At 45.6% G+C, this 24145-nt stretch overlaps 1 long non-coding RNA gene across 1 annotated transcript in view; it reads right to left on the bottom strand.

Annotated features, from left to right (window-relative positions):
- LOC139763942 (uncharacterized) overlaps window positions 1–10255 on the bottom strand; it is a 57281-nt gene extending 47026 nt beyond the window's left edge. The window contains exon 1 of the long non-coding RNA XR_011716290.1: window positions 9553–10255. This is a non-coding gene — a long non-coding RNA (uncharacterized lncRNA). The remainder of the gene's footprint in view (window positions 1–9552) is intronic.
- Between the last annotated feature and the right edge of the window lie 13890 nt (window positions 10256–24145).

Below are 24145 nucleotides of genomic sequence, written 5' to 3'. Positions count from 1 at the left end.
TGATCCACCAAGACCAGCATTCTCCCGCCCGCTTCATTTTCTTATCGAATACATGACAATGTACCGCACACAGTGACCTTTCTATTTCCTCTACTTATATCCATATATATGTTTACACCTCTCTCTCTCTCTCTCTCTCTCTCTCTCTCTCTCTCTCTCTCTCTCTCTCTCTCTCTCTCTCTCTTGATGTAGATGGATGCGAGGCGTGGGTCACAGATAGCCATGATCGCTTGAGGACGACAGTATGTGGTGAGGAGGGTTGATCGTGTAGGGTAAGATAGGGTAAGAGTTAAGTGTGGTGGGAAGAAGAGTGTAATCGAGAAAACTAAAGAGTTCGTGCTGAAATGGTTTAGACATGTGGAGAGAAGAAGTGCATGGATGCTCATTAAGAGTGCATACATGTCGGTTGTAGAGGGAAGAAAGAGAAGGGAGAAGTTAAACTGAAGATGGAGGGATGGAGTGAAAGAGGCTTTGAGGGATCGGGGCCTTAACATGCAGGAGGGTGTTAAGCATGCACGGGATACAGTCGATAGGAGTGATGTGGTATACGAGAGTCGACGTGCTGTCAGTGGGATGAACCAGGGCTTGTGAATGGTCTGAGGAAACCTCAAAAATGTTTGAGACGCTTGGCTGAGGAGAGGGGGTCTGGTTTGTGTGCATTATGCATGACAGCTAGAGAATGTATGTTGGCAGATGAGGCCATTCTCTGTCTGATCCTGGCGCTGTCTCCATGTACGGGAAACGGCCTGTGACAGGACCATGACAGGATCCGCCAGACGGTGGTGACCACGGACATCACGTGTTATCATCTGACCAAATCTCATCATCAAGGGTAGCATTATCTGGATGACAGGTAATACAGAGGGTAATAATCTTGGTGACAAGTGGGTTACAACAGTCAGACACAGCAGTTGGCATACGATGTGGAACAGACCAACAGATGTGTGCTCGAGTGACTTCATGTGTGCAGGTGTGTTCCTGTCTGTCTACTTCCTCATCCTGCGCTACGCTCATGAACATCTGTTTGATGGCAGTATGTTGCACCGGGTCTTACAGCGGCTGAAGCCTTTATACGGTACAATTTCATACATGGTGATAACCTTTGCAAAATTTTCTTTGCCCCTTAAACTTATCTTGCAAATCTTTGATAAACAAAACACATTTTAGTTTATTGTTTCAGAAAAGATTATTATCTTTATGGACTCTATGTTGATTGGATCTTCTCTTTTTCAAACTTCTTAGTCACAAATAATTCCATGACAAAGCTGTAGAATGTTGGGAGGGAAGTCCTTTTTCTATAACTGTAGATACCACGATCAACTGCAGTTCTGTTTATAATCATTTGGGTTCGTCTTGAGAATAAACTTTTAAAATGCGAATCTGAAACTTAATGAAAGACTGACCGAACTCTAAGCGAATCTACATAAATGTTTCCATTTCTTCCTCACAAAATATCGATATATGTATTATTTCTGAGTGAAGATAAACGACCATTAATGGACCTACATCCTGATCTTTGTTCTGTAATAATCATGGCTGAGTCACTTCCATTTCTAAAAGGTTTGAACACGTCTGAGAACCTTCAGAAAGGCTAAAACATTCCTCTCATGGCACCGTCAGGAAACACATTGTGCTGCATATCCTACAGTGAGTGACGCAGAGGCAGGCGCACCGAGTCCTCTTCTGGGAGTCTCGAAATCACGAAATAACATAACTGGTTCAAATATCTTAAAGGAGTTTCTTTCAACTCTTTGTACATAATATGATTAATCTCTTCCTTCTCTTATAACTTGGTTTGCCTGCGAACGATCTGATCCGAACATCGTGTACGTTACCGATCATTCAAAAGTGATTAAGTGAAATTCCAGATTAAAACAAGAGACTCTGTACCAACCAAACCTCAAAACTCTGGCGCCTTAGGGACACGGTCGACCTCCTGTCGGCTTGAGTTCACAGACGGAGCCCATGGCTTCCTAGGGACACACTGGGAGTCCCTGGTGACCTGGTGACACAGGGAAAGCCCCAGGTGACCTCGTACACAGGGAAGCTCTTAGAGGACTGATGACACAGAGTCGTCGAGCTTCTGAAGGTTTGAGTAGGCAAGTGGAACCCCAGGTGGCACCAGGACAGGATCAAACCCCTGGTGGCCCCAGGACAAGATCAAACCCCTGGTGGCCCCAGGACAAGATCAAACCCCTGGTGGCCCCAGGACAAGATCAAACCCCTGGTGGCCCCAGGACAAGATCAAACCCCTGGTGGCCCCAGGACAAGATCAAACCCCTGGTGGCCTCAGGACAAGATCAAACCCCTGGTGGCCCCAGGACAGGATCAAATCCCTGGTGGCCCCAGGGCAGGATCAAACCCCTGGTGGCCCCAGGACAGGATCAAACCCCTGGTGGCCCCAGGACAAGATCAAACCCCTGGTGGCCCCAGGACAAGATCAAACCCCTGGTGGCCCCAGGACAAGATCAAACCCCTGGTGACACGCGCGTCACGGGGACTGGGTGATAGGGCGCTCGACACCACATCAGGTCCGGCCAAAGTTTGATGGAATCCTCAATGGATTTTCAAAGCTTTTAGCAAGAGGGAATATTGGAGCTGGGAGGTTAACTTATCCACTTTTGCTGGGTCTTTAAAAGTGAGGTAACTCATTCCTTGGGATTGAACAAAAAAATCCTAAGACGCCATTGAAACTCAGTGTCAGATTATCACGATATTTCTGTTGACTTTCAGATTTTTGAGGATGTTTGGAGGTGGGAGGATAGGTGTTATCTGGATCCAATCCGCCACAAATGTGAATGTCTTACATGATATAAGATTTAATAATCAACATCTTAAAACAATGCTACAGTCATCTGTACATGGATATGTGTCAGCTCCGACGTGCACCGTTCTTAGGTTCTCTGACATCTCCTTCTCAAAGTAATGCTTATGAAACTGGCAACAGGGACCCTAGTCTTCCATAAATGACCCAACAAAACTCATTATAAAGTTGATCCAGGAAGGTTTACCCTCTGCCTCAGCTGGTACAGGACACACGACACCTCTATTCTCTCTCCTCCATTTGCGTCTGATTATAACTATCCTGTATAAGCCTTCCTTTCAACCCTTTTTCTCAACAGCTCTCAGAAGAATCTCAAACTGAGACCCGCAGACATAGATGACCTGCAAGAGAATTGGGTATGCAAATTATCTCGGAGCTCATTACAGAGGCTTCCTCCTTCTTGTCCCAAATTTGTATAATAGAGATAACTAATGTTAGGAAGTTACTTCACACACACACACACACACACACACACACACACACACACACACACACACACACACACACACATATCAGAATACATCAAAGATAATGTCAAATGAGACATATTCAGCGCTGGTTTGATGTAGCGTCTATTAAAGTTGATAAAGTTCTGGTGCAGGTTGGCCACGACCTGTGGTAGTGTTGTAGCCGGTCATCACTCGGGTGCTGTGGCTACAGGTTGGCCACGACCTGTGGTAGTGTTGTTGTAGCCGGTCATCACTCGGGTGCTGTGGCTACAGGTTGGCCACGACCTGTGGTAGTGTTGTTGTAGCCGGTCATCACTCGGGTGCTGTGGCTACAGGTTGGCCACGACCTGCGGTAGTGTTGTTGTAGCCGGTCATCACTCGGGTGCTGTGGCTACGTACATCATCTCTCTGTACAGGAAGACACCTCCCTGGTGCAGCGGTTAGCTTTCCTGACCGTGACGCATTCACGGGTCACCCAGGGTCGAGCGCATAGGTTCGAATCCTGGTTGTGGCGGTCGATCCACAGTCAACTCAGCTGTTCATCCATCCCAAAGGGTTGGTTGATAAAATGGGTAACTAGCTTAGGCTAGGTTAGGTCAGGTTAGGTTAGGGTATATATGTTTTCTTGGCTCAAACTTTACTCCATGTTCGACAACCATCGAGTCCACCATGACATAATGTGATGAGGAAGTTCATCTGGTTATGAAGTGTTGATGTACTACGTCTCATGTCATGAGTGACTCCAGCAGTCTTGGTGAGGACAGCGGTGGTGGTGGTGACCATGTCTTTGGTCATCCTCCTTCGACATACAGATCTTCCACTAGACTGAATCTGGAACTTCCTTTCCCTCCATCAATTGTTGAACACATGTCGCCAGGCCAGTCAGTATACTGGTCATACGGCCAGGCTCCGTCCATTATCCCAACAATTAACCCTTTGAAATGGACCAGCCCAGTTTCACGACCCACCCAGCGAACGCTGGTGCCTCTGATAAAAATTGATCTCCAGCCAGCAGTGTTGACGATGGGAAATTATCATACAATTGAGCTAATGAGTCGTGCCGTCCAGGTTTTAATTTGCTCTTTTGTTAGCGTTTGAGGATATTGTTTAAGACCCAAGACCTTGGTTCTATGAGCTGAGAGCAGAGAATTCCAAAGACCCGAGACCTTATAGGAGAGAGAGAGGTGAGGGGGGGAGAGAGAGAGAGAGAGAGAGAGAGAGAGAGAGAGAGAGAGAGAGAGAGAGAGAGAGAGAGAGAGAGAGAGAGAGAGAGGATCCTGGAGCGTGATTTAGAGGCCAGACTTCAGGCATCCACACGGGCCCTTCCACCTAGACCTTAAAATCTGTAGCTGAGAACCTTAGATGCGAGTCCTTGAGCCTGAGAGATGGAGTCTACGACTTGTCTCAAGTCCTCCAAGACGCGATGCCCAACTGTTGCCACCTGGGTCTTATCGAGATCAATGAACGGGACGTAGAAAATAAATGACCCGAGAAATACGGACCACAGGTGCCAGAGGCCGAGACTCAGGACCATGAGACCAGTGACCTTATACCGAGGAACCATAACAATGAACCTATGATCCAAGAATTAAGAAGTGAGGAGAAGATCTCGCCACGTAGACCCGAAACCCGAAACGAAAAACCCGATATCAAGACTCTCGACATATGAACTTGGATTGAGGACGTATCGGCCGTGGTCCAGAGCCTGAAGCCGAAAAATAATCACGTTACACCTCGACTCAAGACATTGAAAATCATGGCCTGGACTGAGACATCTAAATGACCAAGACCCTGTTGACACGGGTCGAAGCGTTCCGAACTTTTATCGGCAGTCCAATAATCAAAGGGCTGAGGAGCCATCTGACATGTTTGTCAAGCTTCCGTAGTGCAGGAAATTACCACTTGTCCCTCTCCTCTGTTCAGCAGAGTTGTCGTTGGTCCAGTAGGGTTGTCGTCGGTCCAGTAGGGCCATCGTTGAAGCCTCTCTCACGGCCTCTCCTCGCCAAGGAGAGCAAGAGCACCTCCACTTCAAAGGGAAAAAGATCCTTTCCCCACGGCCGCTCCCCATCACGAAGAAAAAAACCCTCCCCACCATGGGGAGGGAGAGCCGCTCCCCATCATGGGGAGGGAGAGCCGCTCCCCATCATGGAACACAATATCACCTCCCATGGCCCACCATAAGATCACCTCCCCAGAACCGCTCCCTAAAATGATGCAGCACAGGAGCACCTCCCAGGGATGCTTTTCACTATGGCCCACCACAAAATCCTATACTGCGGGCTGCTCCTCGCTATGGCCCGCTCCTGTCCGGGCCCTCCCCAGAGCGCTGGGCCTGCCCCTCATACCAACTTCTCCAGTAAAAACTTGTCTGTCAAACTATTTCTTAATGGCCCCTGAAATTCTATGACTTACTATGGCTTCAGAGTGTTTATGGGGTTGAGTTCGTAATAGCTTTATTGGAAAATTATATTTCTGGCGGTTCGCTTTATGAAAATTTCAGGTAATAGCGACTGGCCGAGGACGTCACACATTGTGGGTGCAAAATGGAGCAGCCATGCGTCCAGTTCTACCCTGCTTACCGGCTGATTTTTCATAAACATTCTTCTAGCGATGTGTCTGGGGATCATTATGATTTGCTTTGTATGCAATATCATTCTTATGTGGACAGATATTTGAAAAAATATGAGATATAGCCTGCGGCAGATCAATCACACACAAGAAGACTAGTGGAAGCACTGGGGATCATACGTGGAGAGGGCCAGTGTTGTCAAGAAGCTCAGAGCCCCACAAGATACTCAGGCCACCGGGTCTGGAACCTGCTGTAAGAAGATCTAACCTCATCTTACTAATATTCAACTTGATTTTGATTGACTCATATGAAAAAATCCCTGGTTGCATTACATTTATATTTAAAACGAAAAAAATAAAGTATATTTAAGACTGGTCAAAACAATAAAAGAAGGATTTCCATTTGCTTAAGCGACTCTTGAGCGTGTCAAAAGCTGGAGAGACCCCAGGAGGTGGGCGAGGCAGGCGACGACCTAAACCTTCCCTTCATCAGATTACACGAGGAAGACACAGTGGGACAGGCCTCTCTACCTCGACTTTGTTTATCTCACCAAGACAATTAGCACAGTAAAGCAAGTCGCTACGGGGGCCTGGGGAGTTCTGGCTCCCACCCAGGCCACAAGTGGACCATAAATAGCAACATGAATTTTGATGGATACGTCTGACAATCTTGAAATTCAAAGCAAAACTACTCCTAGACTTCATCTCAGCTTTACCAAACCACAAGTTCTACAAAGACGTATAGGCACGGTGGTCGTACACAAGGTCTGACGGCTGCCGTACAGAACTGCGTGCCTCAGAGCAAAACGAAGCTGCAGTGGCCCATCCTACACGGAAACATTCTGTTGCCACACGATGTTCACTCTGTCCATTATGACACAGCCACAGAGCCTGGGGGCTCTCCATGGGCACCCTCATGGACATAGTAATCTCAGATCTAGGCACTTGATAACGCTCCTCTGAGAGTGGTCAACAAACTGTGCTTTCGTGGATCCATAATGGCTGACCTGCCATCTGGTGAGGAGGTAAATAATGGTGAGGGAAGGCGGCCACCATCCCTGGCGGGACCGTCTGGAACTCTGCCAGACTCACGACCAGGACAAACACGCCGAGCCTACGTCCCGGGCTCCTGGTGTAGGGCAACCCGACGAGGACCCAGAGGAACACCTGCACAACCTTCTCCTCTGGCGTTCTAGCAGCATCTTCGTCACACCAGGGGAGACGAGGTCAAACGTGCAGACGACCTGGTCTGGGTCAGACACTCATGCTTCCAATGAACACATCGACCTACCATCTCCCACTCCCATGACCGAAAACCATACTTTCTGGCGAGGTAGCGTCAAGATTAGAGGAATGAGCCTTAGAGGAAAAACTCCTTACCTGGCCTCTCCTTCTTTGTTCCTTCTTCTGGAAAAGTAAAGACTGGAGGGGAGGATTTCCAGTCCCCCCGCTCCATATATATATATATATATATATATATATATATATATATATATATATATATATATATATATATATATATATATATATATTGATAGATAGATAGATAGATACACAGATAGTCATACTTGTTCGCAGATTCCCGCGCAACAAGGTCGCGCCAGGAACAGAACAACAACAACGGTATCATTTGCTCTCAAGTGTGAGGCAGTAGAGGATCGTCAGTCTCAGAGCAGTTATGTTCGTCAGTCTCAGGGCAGTTATGTTCGTCAGTCTCAGAGCAGTTATGTTCGTCAGTCTCAGGGCAGTTATGTTCGTCAGTCTCAGAGCAGTTATGTTCGTCAGTCTCAGAGCAGTTATGTTCGTCAGTCTCAGAGCAGTTATGTTCGTCAGTCTCAGAGCAGTTATGTTCGTCAGTCTCAGAGCAGTTATGTTCGTCAGTCTCAGAGCAGTTATGTTCGTCAGTTTGACTGTAGTTTCAGTAATCAGGTGACGATGTGCAAGATGTAGGTTTAGTGCTTGCGTCATTAGTGGCGGGTGTTAACAAGCAGGGTTTGTCCTGTACAGGACAGTGCATGGACTGAACCACAAGCTAAACTCAACTTGTAACCTACATCCGTCATGCGCTGCCTGACACACACACACACACTTGTATCCGATATCCTTAACCTTGATCACATAAGAACAATTCCCAGGATGTAAGTAAGCGCCAGTGTTGGTGTGTAGCTGCAGGGTGTAGGGAGGGCCAACGTAATGATCACTTTACAAGACACGATCTACTGTAACCTTGTATCTCTCCTGAACATCACACACTAATTGTTATTCCTGACTAAACTACTATGAGCAATGTGTGCTCAGTACACATTGTGCTCAGTACACATTGTGCTCAGTACACATTATGCTCAGTACACATTGTGCTTGGCAAACATTTTGCTCAGTGCACATTGTGCTCAGTAAACATTTTGCTCAGTAAACATTGTGCTCAGTACACATTGTGCTCAGTACACATTGTGCTCAGTACACATTATGCTCAGTACACATTGTGCTTGGCAAACATTTTGCTCAGTACACATTGTGCTCAGTACACATTGTGCTCAGAAGATATTTTGCTCTGTACACACTGTGCTCAGTACACATTGTGCTCAGTAAACATTTTGCTCAGTACTCATTATGCTCAGTACACAATGTGTTCAGTACACATTGTGCTCAGAAAATATTTTGCTCTGTACACACTGTGCTCAGTACACATTGTGCTCAGTGCACATTGTGCTCAGTAAACATTTTGCTCAGTACACATTGTGCTCAGTACACATTGTGCTCAAAAAACATTTTGCTCTGTACACACTGTGCTCAGTACACATTGTGCTCAGTACACATTGTGCTTGGCAAACATTTTGCTCAGTGCACATTGTGCTCAGTAAACATTTTGCTCAGTAAACATTGTGCTCAGTACACATTGTGCTCAGTACACATTGTGCTCAGTACACATTATGCTCAGTACACATTGTGCTTGGCAAACATTTTGCTCAGTACACATTGTGCTCAGTACACATTGTGCTCAGAAGATATTTTGCTCTGTACACACTGTGCTCAGTACACATTGTGCTCAGTAAACATTTTGCTCAGTACTCATTATGCTCAGTACACAATGTGTTCAGTACACATTGTGCTCAGAAAATATTTTGCTCTGTACACACTGTGCTCAGTACACATTGTGCTCAGTGCACATTGTGCTCAGTAAACATTTTGCTCAGTACACATTGTGCTCAGTACACATTGTGCTCAAAAAACATTTTGCTCTGTACACACTGTGCTCAGTACACATTGTACTCAGTACACATTGTGCTCAGTAAACATTTTGCTCAGTATACATTGTGCTCAGTACACAGTGCTCAGTACACAATGTACTGAGTACACACTGTGCTCAGTAAACATTTTGCTCAGTACACATTGTGCTCAGTAAACATTTTGCTCAGTACACATTGTGCTCAGTACATATTGTGCTCATTACACATTGTGCTCGGTACACATTGTGCTCAGTAACAAATTATACAATACAGACATTTTCGTACACCCGTTACATCTCTAACAACAACAACAACAACAACAACAACAACAACAACGGAAATTTCTCTCTAAATAAAAACTATGTTTAATGACTGACACAATATTTGCTTACCCATACATTAAACTTCTTTTCAAAACTTATCATTTTGTCATTATATCTTATGAATAACATTTTATCAAACAATAAGATACATAAATCTCTACCTGTTCATCAAACACACACGATGGTGGAGAAATATAGGATGGTCGAGGGAGGGTGGCCCATGAGTGGATCAGTACAGGCGGTACTAGGTGATCATCACACCTCAGTGAACAAGTTCTTCTCTACTGACAACGTAGGTACGTCCATGGTGGTTGTACCCTCCTGTCTGTTGTCTCCGGTCACTGTTAGCGGGAGTCGACCTCAGCCTCACCTCAGTCAGTCCGGTCATCTCCACGCTCACCTCCACCACTGACTGAATGATACTGTTGCTGTCTGCTCCGTGAGGCGCGGTCACACACACACACACACACACACACTGGTCCAGAGCTACGGGGGTTGGGGGGACAGAGGAAAGCAGGCGACCAATGATAATCCACAGGTTGCTCAAGCGACGCTGGTGAGGAGTGAAGTGGTAGTTTGAATCACCAAACTACTCGAGCGACCGATGACGCGGGACGCAAAACGCAACACTACCAGCCTCTCCCTGCTGCTCTGGGCGGCACCCCAGGCAGCGCGAGGTATACGTTAACCTTGAAGCACGACGGCATGCCTAAGTACGACGGTACGTCCCTTGATTACGACAACACGAACTTTAAGCATGACGGGCGACCCTTCAGTTCGACGGCACAAACATTTAACACGACTGCAGCACGATCCTTAGGTATGATGGCCTGGCCTTAACCTTCCGCTGAGGGATAACATCAAAGGTCACGACATGACAGCCAAGGTCGACACCGTGGTGGTCAGGGTCGTACCCTCCTGCTGGCTGCCATGGCTGGACGTAAACCTGACTGCCTCTCACATAAACTGGCTGCTCTACAAGTAAACCTAAAGTAGTTCTTTCAATCTTGCTTTGATATCCATTTAGTTTACTCCAGTATCTAATAAACATTTTTGATATAATTTTCCAAACAGTCTCGCTTGACATGTACGTTTTCTATATCGTGTTTAGCCTGTGTAGCTTAGTTATCTTGCCAGTGCTTCAGGAGAACGTCTTGAAATGCGTTGCTCAGGTCTGCCTGACATTATGGAGTGCTGCCTCTTGTTCGCTTACCACATCATCAGTAAGAGAGTTGCCTCGAATATTAGGCTGCTGTCTGCCCTGCCTCTCCCTGCTTCATACATGCATAAATTTGCATAGTAAACAATTCAATGGTACGCGCGCAACACATTTTTCTCAAATTGCCTCCAGTTGAGATGTTGGGCGGCAGGTCGGGTCATGCTGGGTCAACGCTCTACAAACTGAACTAATATACAATAACATGGCAGTAAGATGTGCAGTATTATACACTAACATGGTAGTAAGATGTGCAGTATTATACACTAACATGGCAGTAAGATGTGCAGTATTATACACTAACATGGCAGTAAGATGTGCAGTATTATACACTAACATAGCAGTAAGATGTGCAGTATTATACACTAACATGGCAGTAAGATGTGCAGTATTATACACTAACATGGCAGTAAGATGTGCAGTATTATACACTAACATGGCAGTAAGATGTGCAGTATTATACACTAACATAGCAGTAAGATGTGCAGTATTATACACTAACATGGCAGTAAGATGTGCAGTATTATACACTAACATGGCAGTAAGATGTGCAGTATTATACACTAACATGGTGGTAAGATGTGCAGTATTATACACTAACATGGTAGTAAGATGTGCAGTATTATACACTAACATGGCAGTAAGATGTGCAGTATTATACACTAACATGGTGGTAAGATGTGCAGTATTATACACTAACATGGTGGTAAGATGTGCAGTATTATACACTAACATGGCAGTAAGATGTGCAGTATTATACACTAACATGGTAGTAAGATGTGCAGTATTATACACTAACATGGCAGTAAGATGTGCAGTATTATACACTAACATGGTAGTAAGATGTGCAGTATTATACACTAACATGGTAGTAAGATGTGCAGTATTATACACTAACATGGTAGTAAGATGTGCAGTATTATACACTAACATGGTAGTAAGATGTGCAGTATTATACACTAACATGGTAGTAAGATGTGCAGTATTATACACTAACATGGTAGTAAGATGTGCAGTATTTCTAACTTTCCTAGTTTCTTGTGCACGACAGTACGACCATTGAGCATGACGATACGACCGTTGAGCATGACGGTACGACCGTTGAGCATGACAGTACGACCGTTGAGCATGACGGTACGACCTGTGAACACCATGGTATGATCCTTTGGTACGGTGGCTTGAACTTGGATTTAACACTTGAGCAAGTATCGTATCCTGGTGGTCAAGGGTCGTACCCTGGTGGTCATGGTCGTACTCTAGTGGTCAAGGGTCGTACCCTGGTGGTCAGGGTCGTAACCTGGTTGTCAGGGTCGTACCCTGGTGATCAAGGGTCGCATTCTGGTGGTCAAGGGTCGTACCCTGATGATCAAGGGGACTCCTTCAGGTTACAAGACCCTCCTTCAGGTTATAAGACCCGCAGGTCACGACATTCTCCTCCAGGACATGAGTCCCTCCTCCAGTGCAGGTCAGCAGCGTGATATATAGACCGGCCCCAGAGGCGGGTTCCTCCGTGTCCAGCAACAAGATTCAACGTGAGGTCACTGGCAGCCATGCTCGTGTTGCATTATTGCAAGCCGAAAAAATAAATGTTTGTGTCAACATTTGAGAAAATTCTTTTCATGAAAAAAGAATCTTTAGAAGAAATTTGGCAGAAAGCTTGCAAGACAGTTCTTACCTTCACAAAAGCATAATTGATACGAACATACTGCGGTCTCCTCGGTCGAGAGTGAACGAGAGAGAAGCTGAACGAACACTCAAGTGAAGAGAACTGAGAAGAAATATTGTCTAAACGCGAGCAGCCGAGAGCCTGATGCCCCGATCTCCTTGCAGGATATCTGGCTACAAAGGTCTGGAGATGTCTTGTTAAGGCGGGGAGTAAACATAGGAACAAAGGAGTGTCAATACTGCCGTCCGGTACACCTGCCCAGCTACCAACACTGGCAACACCCAGTGTACCGCACAGATGGATGATACTATATCGACGGTATCGACTACAGGGTACACAGAGGAATATGTAGTGAACATATAGTGGATGTAATACGTGAAACACAAAGGCTATAGTGAATACTGAATATAGCCAGGAGCACCACATAGTGTTGTCCGCTGGCACTGGTTGGGCTGAACCTGCCTATATGTTATTATAGTAGTTTGTGTTGTGCTTCCATGTGTCTTTTGCTTGTGCGTGTGTGTGTGTGTGTGTGTGTGTGTGTGTGTGTGTGTGTGTGTGTGTAACAGTTGATGAAATTATCTAACTAACGGCTGTAAACAGCGAAAGTATACACAATGTAAACAGTGGCACAAAATGAAAATATATGAGAAAGAGGGAGTTCAGGAGGGAATGTCCGTCCCCAGGTGCTGGGGTGTGATCACTGCTGGTGAAGTGGTGAGGATGGGTCTCTTCTCGTACACGTCTGGACAACCTGGGAAGTACAGCTCATTGCCACTGTGATGTCCAAGTGCAGCTCACTGATGAGGGATCCCAGGTGGCAGGAGATGACGGTGGCCACGTTGCTTTAGCTTTTTTTCTGACTTGTTAGATGACAGACACGCCAGGTATACCTGCAGGGAGGACCACTGTGTTGCGTGACACTTGGTGGAAGAGTGACCAAACATGATCTTCCAGTGAGAGGTTAGAGGCCATACATCAGAGGACACTTGATGGAAACCTTCACATTTCTGAGGCAGTATCACAATGTCGACTATGATCACCACTTTCAGAGATGCAAATACAGGGTAAACGTATCAGACAAGAAGGAAAGATGTCAAAGATAAAAGTGGATGAATGTGATAAACTAGATATCAACATTGTGGATGTTGATAGTATACAAAAATTTGAAGAGTTGTATATTAGGAGGAAAAAGGTCAAGAGATAGGGTCACATGTGTGCAAAATTTTCTTTCTGCAATGTACGAACAGATAAGTAAAACCAAGAAATTTTACACACACACACACACACACACACACACACACACGCATACACACACACACACACACACACACACACACAAACACACACGTGACGAGAAACCCTCCAACACCAAAATATCATGTGGAAATTTTCAGAGTCTACGAGTGCATGATGAAGAAACTCAAAAAAAAAAAAAATCAGGTAAATTTGCTTTCAAAGATATGAAGTGCGTCACATTCTCCTCGGGATCCATGTTCACCACAGTAACGTACACGAAGTCGAACCACAGTGACGTTTACGGAGTCGAACCACAGTGACGTTTACGGAGTCGAACCACAGTGACGTTTACGGAGTCGAACCACAGTGACTTTTACGGAGTCGAACCACAGTGACGTTTACGAAGTCGAACCACAGTAACGTACACGGAGTCGAACCACAGTAACGTATACGGAGTCTACGTCACACAGTAACGTAGCTGAGGACCTAACTTAATATCTATTAATTTGGTCAGTGTTAATAACAGGTTTGCTGACGAAGGCGACCTAACATTATTATATATTGACGACTGCAACACCAACAAGAAACTCAGAAACTGCCACAGTTATTGTCCATGGTGATGGCGGGTGGCTGAGGCCCGGGTAGGCAAGAGCCTCACATGCGGTAGTGGGTGGACGAGGTGCGACCCTGACCACTCAGCCAGGGCAGGTAACGTTGACATGATCACACCTAACCTGACACGAACGTTCCATCCTTCCTCATCGAACACTCCACACGTAGAGAACGTTCCCACCCTCACCCGTCCAGCACCAAACTCCAACGAGTTAAACGCGTCCTAACCCCGACTCCCCAACTCCCCAGCTCCCCAGTTCCCCGACTCCCCAGCTTCCCAACTCCCCAACTCCCCAGCTCCACGACTCCCCAGCTCACTGACTCCCTGATTTCCCTCCTGTAGAGCATGGCAGTGGTCAGCCATGTGTTCAGAGCAATATCCTCCCAACAGGAGGGGAGGGAATTTAGTCGCAGATCTGTCAATAATGCGGCGCAAGACACCTAAAACTTGGGAAAATATTTTTTTCTCCTGAAGTAACAGTTTCGAGAATACTGAGATGTGGTTCAGTCATCAGTAATCCTCTTCAAGAAAAATCACTGAAATTGACTTCCAGAAATATTTCTGTCATGGGATGAAGGTGTAGACGGGCGTCATGATCAGAGCCTGACTGGTCTCACGTCTGACTGGCTCTCTAGGTGGTCGGTCCCGCATGTGCTGCCCAGTTTGTGACGCAGGAGACTCGTTATGTGTCTCACAGCTTACATAAAACAAGTACCACTCTCTGAACACCTGTGAAGGTAACTGTTATCATCCTAACCTCTGGTGGCAAAATGAGGAACATGATGTTAATCTAATCATTATTTACATTCTGAGATTAAACCTTGATACTTTATAACACAGTTACGTCAAGCAGGAGGAACACTCAACACGTCAATATGTGGCGGCGAGGGGAAGAAAGTCTCTAAAATGAGAAAAATCATAAAACATGTTGACGAATACTTGACTGTAGTCGGGAGTTCATCTGAATCAGTGTGAACCAATTTTGTCCAAGTTCATCAGCAAGTGAACTGACATTGATGGACTCCACCAACACTACCCAGATGGGATGAAGGACATACATCAAGAAACATTAGCATCATTTAACAGGATTTTTAAGTAGACTCCTGAAAGCGCATGACTTCGATGATATCTTTACTTCGGTGTTCATCTTGAGCCCAGAGGAATGATCTGTGCCAAGAAGCTAGAATAGATCAAATACATTATGCTAGATTCTGGAAATGATAATGTGAGAGCGAATGAAGGACCACTTGTGAAGGTAAGACCTGGCGTGCAACTGCTGAGGTCATGAATATTTTGGTCCCTCAAGATAAAGCTGGCAATTAGCCTACAAACGAAGAAGGGAGAGAGATGCGACGGTGTCATTTTGTTATTAATACTCGAATACAGACAAGTCCTTCCAAGATTATGTCCTTACGTTTTTGTTATGAAACTGTTTTAAAGAAATTCTATTTTTCATTAAGGGACACAACACCCATGACTGTACAGTTATCTATCCTATACCCGTTCACATGAGAGAGCTGCAGGCTTGCAATATACTGGGAAAGAGAAAATTGAAAACTCGCATCACTGAACACTAGGACAATCCCCGCAGAGCCGCCCGTTCATTACTAGACGACTCCAACCGTCCACTGGGATCTCATGCTGTGCAACGATCCCTCAGTCTCACAGTTTGCCCTCAATTCTGGCCAGCAGCAGAGGCTGTGTGTGGTGGGGGACCTCTACTGCTGCATCACCACAACGTTCCTCCAGGCACTAGTTATAGCAGGAGCTGCACCAGTGTTGGTCACACCGCTCCTGCTATATGATAATGGCAGACTTCCACACGTCGCCACGTGCAGTGGTCCTGGTTGGACGTCAGCCTGGCAGTTAGGTACCAGTGTGGAGCTTTGTCTTCTTTAGACGTGAGTCTTCCATCATTTGCTCGTGATAAAGTTACTGTTAGTTTGACCTGTGACATTCACGTCAAATGGACTCTTGTGTCACATATCATCTCCAGCTTCACTTCTCCTCCTAACTTTATTTACTTCAGTTTATTTAACAAATATATATATATATATATATATATATATATATATATATATATATATATATATATATATATATATATATACACACCAACGTTCGGACCATGGCGTAGTTTTATCCTACTCTTCCTGTCATCCATATCTTTTAGGCGATCTTACTAAAGGGCACCACGAGTCATGACCTGAGAAGGGGAAGGCCTTCATGGGACAAAGTCCTGATTAGAGAAAAAAGACCGAAAACCTGTAAAGTGTCAGGCTGGCTGGAGAAAACGAGAGGCGGGTTGATGCTAGACGAAACCTGATGAATTCCGTTAGAAAAAGTAAAAAAAAAAAAAAAGGAAACGAAAAAGAAAGGAATGGCATAAGTTCCAGGTTGGGTCCTCTAGTGTCCTGTTAGATTTGGGTGATTGAGACTTCTGTTGATCAGACGGTATGTTACCACACAAACATAACTCCCTCGACACATTCTTGTACATTGTTATTCAATAACTTGTTCGCTTGATTCATGTGAAGAAAACGCGTGTATAGATCACAAGAAATGTGATCAACTATTGTTCCACATTTCTGGCTGAACAGCTCCTGCTGACTAAAACAAGATAAAGTAGGTTAAAGATTTATGGCCATGAGCGAACTGGGTCTGATGAGTACCTAACCTGCTGGTGTCAGAGCATCAGGACTGATGAGAACGTTCCTGCGTCATAATGTTAATTCTTCTTGTACTCATAACAGCAGCAGCAAGTTGTTCTCACCGTAATCTACCATTCAGCAGGTACCACTCTGACTACTTGACACGCCACCTATGGTGCCCCCACCCGACCCCTCCCTCCATCAAGATAATAAAGATTGACTGCAATAAACTCCTGAGGCGTCCTGACCTTCACAGGTTCCACCTCTTCTTACGAGATGCTGTGAGTCACCGTCCCTCACGAGTTACTGAGAAGTGGCACATGAGTTAGCTAGGAGTGGCACTTGACCTGCCTGCAGGAGGATCTGACTTTGAGAGTTGGACGAGATTACTGAGATGGTGTAGTTCTCCTGAGAGAGAGAGAGAGAGAGAGAGAGAGAGAGAGAGAGAGAGAGAGAGAGAGAGAGAGAGAGAGAGAGAGATTCTGAACTCTTCATGTTAGCGAGATAGCAACAGGAACAGATGAAGAAAGTCTATTGATAATGGCAGACCTTAACTATCTTTTGTCCTCTTTTTCAACCCCTGCACCTTCCTCTTGACCTCCTGCCCTTTTCTCTTATACATCCTCAGTCATGCGCTCCCTACATGTAAGTTATGCCTTACAGCTTCTCTTTTATTTTCGACATGAACTTTACTTCTTCATCCCACCACTCATTCTAAACACGGTTGTACCATCCACATGTTGCCAATGGTGGAGCTAATACGACTGCATCATCCACGTGTCGCCAATGGTGGAACTAAGATGGCTGTATCTTCCATCTGTTATCTGTATCATCCACCTCTTGCCAGCGGTGGAGCTAAGCCGGCTGTTTCATCCTTTTGTTGACAGTAGTGAAGGTAAGATGACTGTGTCATTCACCTGTTAACTGTACCGAAGTAAAGAATGCTCACGAGAGGTTCTCACGGTAGTTCCCTCACTGTACCAGACTATATTAGCCTGAGTAATATCATCAAGAGATCAGTCTTTCTCATAACATTCTTTTAGTTATTTCCATCTTCTGCCTCCTGCAACAGTCACGTTAGGAGTCTGTATCTCATGATATGATGTATATGATGTGGAAATCACATGATGCAGTATCCTGCAAGACTTGGACTGATATTTTTTAAGATGTTGTTGGTAAGTTAAAGATACCTTTCTCACATGTTTCGTAACTCACATTTTTCCTTTCCTACGTGTTTCCTGAAGTATTAGCTGCTCTTCTGCCCACATACCGCTCTGTACCCTCTCTCAGGTGGTGACTTGCCCAGACGTTCCTCCCTCAGACAAGCTGCCATGTAAACACTCTTTCCTTAACATGCTCTCTCTCCATCCACCCTGTCATGCTTTCATGCTGACGTACCGTCCGTCTCATCACCTATCTCCTGTCGTCAGTTGTCTCAGGACGTTACATCAGCTTCAGATGTTGTTGCCTGAGACCACCACAGAACGCTACACCAGCTGGGCTCCTCCCAAGATTGTTCTCAAGCCTCTATTGAGTGTCTTACAGTCGTCTGGTCTTATGATGCTGAGCCACTAACGCTCTACACAATTTACCATTGAGTCTCTAGCTGGCGAAGCTCCTTACGTTGAGTGCATCTCTCACAAGCCTCCTTGCAGGACATCAGTATGTGAAGACCTAACTATTACAGTCTCCTCATACTTAGCTCTCTCATCCAGGCTGCATAGGTTCCCTTCTCTCCTGACGAAGCCTCTTGTCTTATCATTCTAGAATCTGTTACTCTACAGACTCCCTGTGTCTGTCTGCACTCGCTAGGCTCCTTGTGTTATGCCCATTACTCGCCAAGCTCCCTCTGTTACGTGTGACACTCTAAGTCTCCGTTTGTTATGTCCGTCACTCACCAGGTTCCCTCTGAAGAGAAATGTCCCAGTACTAGTCGTCCTCAGGGAGAGGGCTACCCCAGTACTGGTCTCCTCCAGTACCGACCATTAGTGGTCTGCTCTGAGGAGACAGCTGCCCTAGTGCTGGTCTGCCCCGGAGTGAGGGCTGCCCTAGTGCTGGTCTGCCCCGGAGTGAGGGCTGCTCTAGTGCTGGTCTGCCCCGGAGTGAGGGCTACCCTAGTGCTGGTCTGCCCCGGAGTGAGGGCTGCCCTAGTGCTGGTCTGCCCCGGAGTGAGGGCTACCCTAGTGCTGGTCTGCCCCGGAGTGAGGGCTGCCCTAGTGCTGGTCTGCCCCGGAGTGAGGGCTGCCCTAGTGCTGACCTCCCTCAGGGAGAGGGATTCCCCATCACTGGTCCGCTGCAGGGGTGGGCTGCCTCACTAAGATGGAGTGGTGAGGGTAGATTCCAAATTAGGTCGTATGTATTACAGGGAATTAGTCTGGCCTAATTACCCGTGAGGAGCGACCGTAAGGCTGTGTGGGGCGGGAGGACCGGCTGGTGAGGCGGAGGTGGCCTTATCTGTGGTGACGGGATAGGTGCTGAGCTGCGGAGAGGGGATGGGTGCTGAGCTGTGGGAAGGAATGGATGCTGAGCTGTGGGAGGGGATGGGTGCTGAGCTGTGGGAGGGATGCGTGTTTAGTGAGAATTGGTGAGAGCAGAACCATGGCGCTGTTGTTGGTACTTAACTGTGGGATGAGGTGAGCTTAGCTTTAGGAAGGGACTGATGCGCAGCTATGTGAGGAACCTGGTGCTTAGCTGTAGGATGAGGTGAGCTTAGCTTTAGGATGGAAGTGATGCTCAGCTATGTGAGGAACCTGCTGCTTAGCTGTGGGATGAGGTGAGCTTAGCTTTAGGAAGGGACTGATGCGCAGCTATGTGAGGAACCTGGTGCTTAGCTGTGGGATGAGGTGAGCTTAGCTTTAGGATGGAAGTGATGCTCAGCTATGTGAGGAACCTGGTGCTTAGCCATGGGATGAGGTGAGCTTAGCTTTAGGATGGAAGTGATGCTCAGCTATGTGAGGAACCTGGTGCTTAGCTGTGGGATGAGGTGAGCTTAGCTTTAGGATGGAAGTGATGCTCAGCTATGTGAAGAACCTGGTGCTTAGCTGTGGGAGGATGTGATCGTTTAGCTGTAGGAGCAGACGCGTCATAACAATACGAGGATTCGTCTCCACTACTGAGCTGATTGTGATAACTATTTGTGTGCTACGGGGAGAGCGTAACGCTGGTGCTGCCCCGCCTCTTAACTTATATGTACCATATGTTTACTCTATGTGTGTAAATGCACACACATCCCAGCCTTAGCCAGATGCCCAGCTATAGACCAGCTCCGAAGAGAGGATGAACCCTTGGTTGAGTTTGAGCCGACTCTAACGTCCATGATTTGAACCCATGCATGCCCGTCCCCGAGTGGGTCCGTGTTGATTCATGGTCAACAATACTAAACACAACACCACGGCTTAGTATGGCGGACGATTCTTGACAATACATAGGTCAGAAGAATGATGAAATCATATATATATATATATATATATATATATATATATATATATATATATATATATATATATATATATATATATGGGGTGTTCAGTGTTCTAAATGGAAATGGTGAAGAGCTTGTAGATTTATGTGCTGAAAAAGGACTGGTGATTGGGAATACCTGGATTAAAAAGAGATATACATAAGCCGGCAAGGCAGCAGGTTTGGATGGTATTGCAGTGGAATTTATTAAAAAAGGGGGTGACTGTATTGTTGACTGGTTGGTAAGGTTATTTAATGTATGTATGACTCATGGTGAGGTGCCTGAGGATTGGCGGAATGCGTGCATAGTGCCATTGTACAAAGGCAAAGGGGATAAGAGTGAGTGCTCAAATTACAGAGGTATAAGTTTGTTGAGTATTCCTGGTAAATTATATGGGAGGGTATTGATTGAGAGGGTGAAGGCATGTACAGAGCATCAGATTGGGGAAGAGCAGTGTGGTTTCAGAAGTGGTAGAGAATGTGTGTATCAGGTGTTTGCTTTGAAGAATGTATGTGAGAAATACTTAGAAAAGCAAATGGATTTGTATGTAGCATTTATGGATCTGGAGAAGGCATATGATAGAGTTGATAGAGATGCTCTGTGGAAGGTATTAAGAATATATGGTGTGGGAGGAAAGTTGTTAGAAGCAGTGAAAAGTTTTTATCGAGGATGTAAGGCATGTGTACGTGTAGGAAGAGAGGAAAGTGACTGGTTCTCAGTGAATGTAGGTTTGCGGCAGGGGTGTGTGATGTCTCCATGGTTGTTTAATTTGTTTATGGATGGGGTTGTTAGGGAGGTAAATGCAAGAGTTTTGGAAAGAGGGGCAAGTATGAAGTCTGTTGGGGATGAGAGAGCTTGGGAAGTGAGTCAGTTGTTGTTCGCTGATGATACAGCGCTGGTGGCTGATTCATGTGAGAAACTGCAGAAGCTGGTGACTGAGTTTGGTAAAGTGTGTGGAAGAAGAAAGTTAAGAGTAAATGTGAATAAGAGCAAGGTTATTAGGTACAGTAGGGTTGAGGGTCAAGTCAATTGGGAGGTGAGTTTGAATGGAGAAAAACTGGAGGAAGTGAAGTGTTTTAGATATCTGGGAGTGGATCTGGCAGCGGATGGAACCATGGAAGCGGAAGTGGATCATAGGGTGGGGGAGGGGGCGAAAATTCTGGGGGCCTTGAAGAATGTGTGGAAGTCGAGAACATTATCTCGGAAAGCAAAAATGGGTATGTTTGAAGGAATAGTGGTTCCAACAATGTTGTATGGTTGCGAGGCGTGGGCTATGGATAGAGTTGTGCGCAGGAGGATGGATGTGCTGGAAATGAGATGTTTGAGGACAATGTGTGGAGTGAGGTGGTTTGATCGAGTGAGTAACGTAAGGGTAAGAGAGATGTGTGGAAATAAAAAGAGCGTGGTTGAGAGAGCAGAAGAGGGTGTTTTGAAGTGGTTTGGGCACATGGAGAGAATGAGGAAAGATTGACCAAGAGGATATATGTGTCGGAGGTGGAGGGAACGAGGAGAAGAGGGAGACCAAATTGGAGGTGGAAAGATGGAGTGAAAAAGATTTTGTGTGATCGGGGCCTGAACATGCAGGAGGGTGAAAGGAGGGCAAGGAATAGAGTGAATTGGAGCGATGTGGTATACCGGGGTTGACGTGCTGTCAGTGGATTGAATCAAGGCATGTGAAGCGTCTGGGGTAAACCATGGAAAGCTGTGTAGGTATGTATATTTGCGTGTGTGGACGTATGTATATACATGTGTATGGGGGGGGCTGGGCCTTTTCTTTCGTCTGTTTCCTTGCGCTACCTCGCAAACGCGGGAGACAGCGACAAAGTATAATAAAAAAAAAAAAAAAAAACATAAGTATACGTATGTAAGTAGGAGAGATGGCCAGAGAGCGTTATTGGATTATGTGTTAATTGATAGGCGTGCGAAAGAGAGGCTTTTGGATGTTAATGTTCTGAGAGGTGCAACTGGAGGTATGTCTGATCATTATCTCGTGGGGGCGAAGGTGAAGATTTGTAGGGGTTTTCAGAAAAGAAGAGAGAATGTTGGGGTGAAAAGAGTGGTGATAGTAAGTGAGCTTGGGAAGGAGACTTGTGTGAGGAAGTACCAGGAGAGACTGAACATAGAATGGAAAAAGGTGAGAACAAAGGGAGTAAGGGGAGCAGGGGAGGAATGGAATGTATTTAGGGAAGCAGTGATGGCTTGCGCAAAAGATGCTTGGGCACGAGAAGCGTGGGAGGTGGGCAGATTAGAAAGGGTAATGAGTGGTGGGATGAAGCAGTAAGATTATTAGTCAAAGAGAAGTGAGAGGCATTTGGACGATTTTTGCAGGGAAATAATGCAAATGACTGGGAGACGTATAAAAGAAAGAGGCAGGAGGTCAAGAGAAAGGTGCAAGAGGTAAAAAAGAGGGCAAATGAGAGTTGGGGTGAGAGAGTATCATTGAATTTTAGGGAGAATAAAAAGATGTTTTGGAAGGAGGTAAATAAAGTGCGTAAGACAAGGGAATCAATGGGAACTTCAGTGATGGGGGCTGATGGGGAGGTGATAACAAGTAGTGGTGATGTGAGAAGGAGATGGAGTGAGTATTTTGAAGGTTTCTTGAATGTGCTTGATGATAGAATGGCAGATATAGGGTGTTTTGGTCGAGGTGGCTTGCAAAGTGAGAGGGTTAGTGAAAATGATTTGGTAAACAGGGAAGAGGTAGTAAAAGCTTTGCGGAAGATGAAAGCCGGCAAGGCAGCAGGTTTGGATGCTATTGCAGTGGAATTTATTAAAAAAAGGGGGTGACTGTATTGTTGACTGGTTGGTAAGGTTATTTAATGTATATATGACTCATGGTGAGGTGCCTGAGGATTGGCGGAATGCTTGCATAGTGCCATTGTACAAAGACAGAGGTTAAAAGTGAGTGCTCAAATTACAGAGGTATAAGTTTGTTGAGTATTCCTGGTAAATTATATGGGAGGGTATTGATTGAGAGGGTGAAAGCATGTACAGAGCATCAGATTGGGGAAGAGCAGTGTGGTTTCAGAAGTGGTAGGGGATGTGTGGATCAGGTGTTTGCTTTGAAAAATGTATGTGAGAAATACTTAGAAAAGCAAATGGATTTGTATGTAGCCTTTATGGATCTGGAGAAGGCATATGATAGAGTTGATAGAGATGCGCTGTGGAAGGTATTAAGAATATATGGTGTGGGAGACAATTTGTTAGAAGCAGTGAAAAGTTTTATTTAGGATGTAAGGCATGTGTACGTGTAGGAAGAGAGGAAAGTGATTGGTTCTCAGTGAATGTAGGTTTGCGGCAGGGGTGCGTGATGTCTCCATGGTTGTTTAATTTGTTTATGGATGGGATTGTTAGGGAGGTGAATGCAAGAGTTTTGCAGTCTGTGGTGGATGAGAGAGCTTGGGAAGAGAGTCAGTTGTTATTTGCTGATGATACAGCGCTGGTGTATAATTCGTGTGAGAAACTGCAGAAGCTGGTGACTGAGTTTGGCAAAGTATGTGAAAGAAGAAAGCTGAGAGTAAATGTGAATAAGAGCAAGGTTATTAGGTACAGTAGGGTTGAGGGACAAGTCAATTGGGAGGTAAGTTTGAATGGAGAAAAACTGGAGGAAGTAAAGTGTTTTAGATATCTGGGAGTGGATTTGGCAGCGGATGGAACCATGGAAGCGGAAGTGAATCATAGGGTGGGGAGGGGGCGAAAGTTCTGGGAGCGTTGAAGAATGAGTGAAAGTCGAGAAAATTATCTCGGAAAGCAAAAATGGGTATGTTTGAAGGAATAGTGGTTCCAACAATGTTATATGGTTGCGAGGCGTGGGCTATGGATAGAGTTGTGAGGATGAGAGTGGATGTGCTGGAAATTAGATGTTTGATGACAATATGTGGTGTAAGGTGGTTTGATCGAGTAAGTAAT

This window comes from Panulirus ornatus, chromosome 48, assembly GCF_036320965.1.
Source record: "Panulirus ornatus isolate Po-2019 chromosome 48, ASM3632096v1, whole genome shotgun sequence".
NCBI classification, from domain to species: Eukaryota; Metazoa; Arthropoda; class Malacostraca; order Decapoda; family Palinuridae; genus Panulirus; species Panulirus ornatus.
This window is presented reverse-complemented; position numbering and strand designations above follow the sequence as displayed.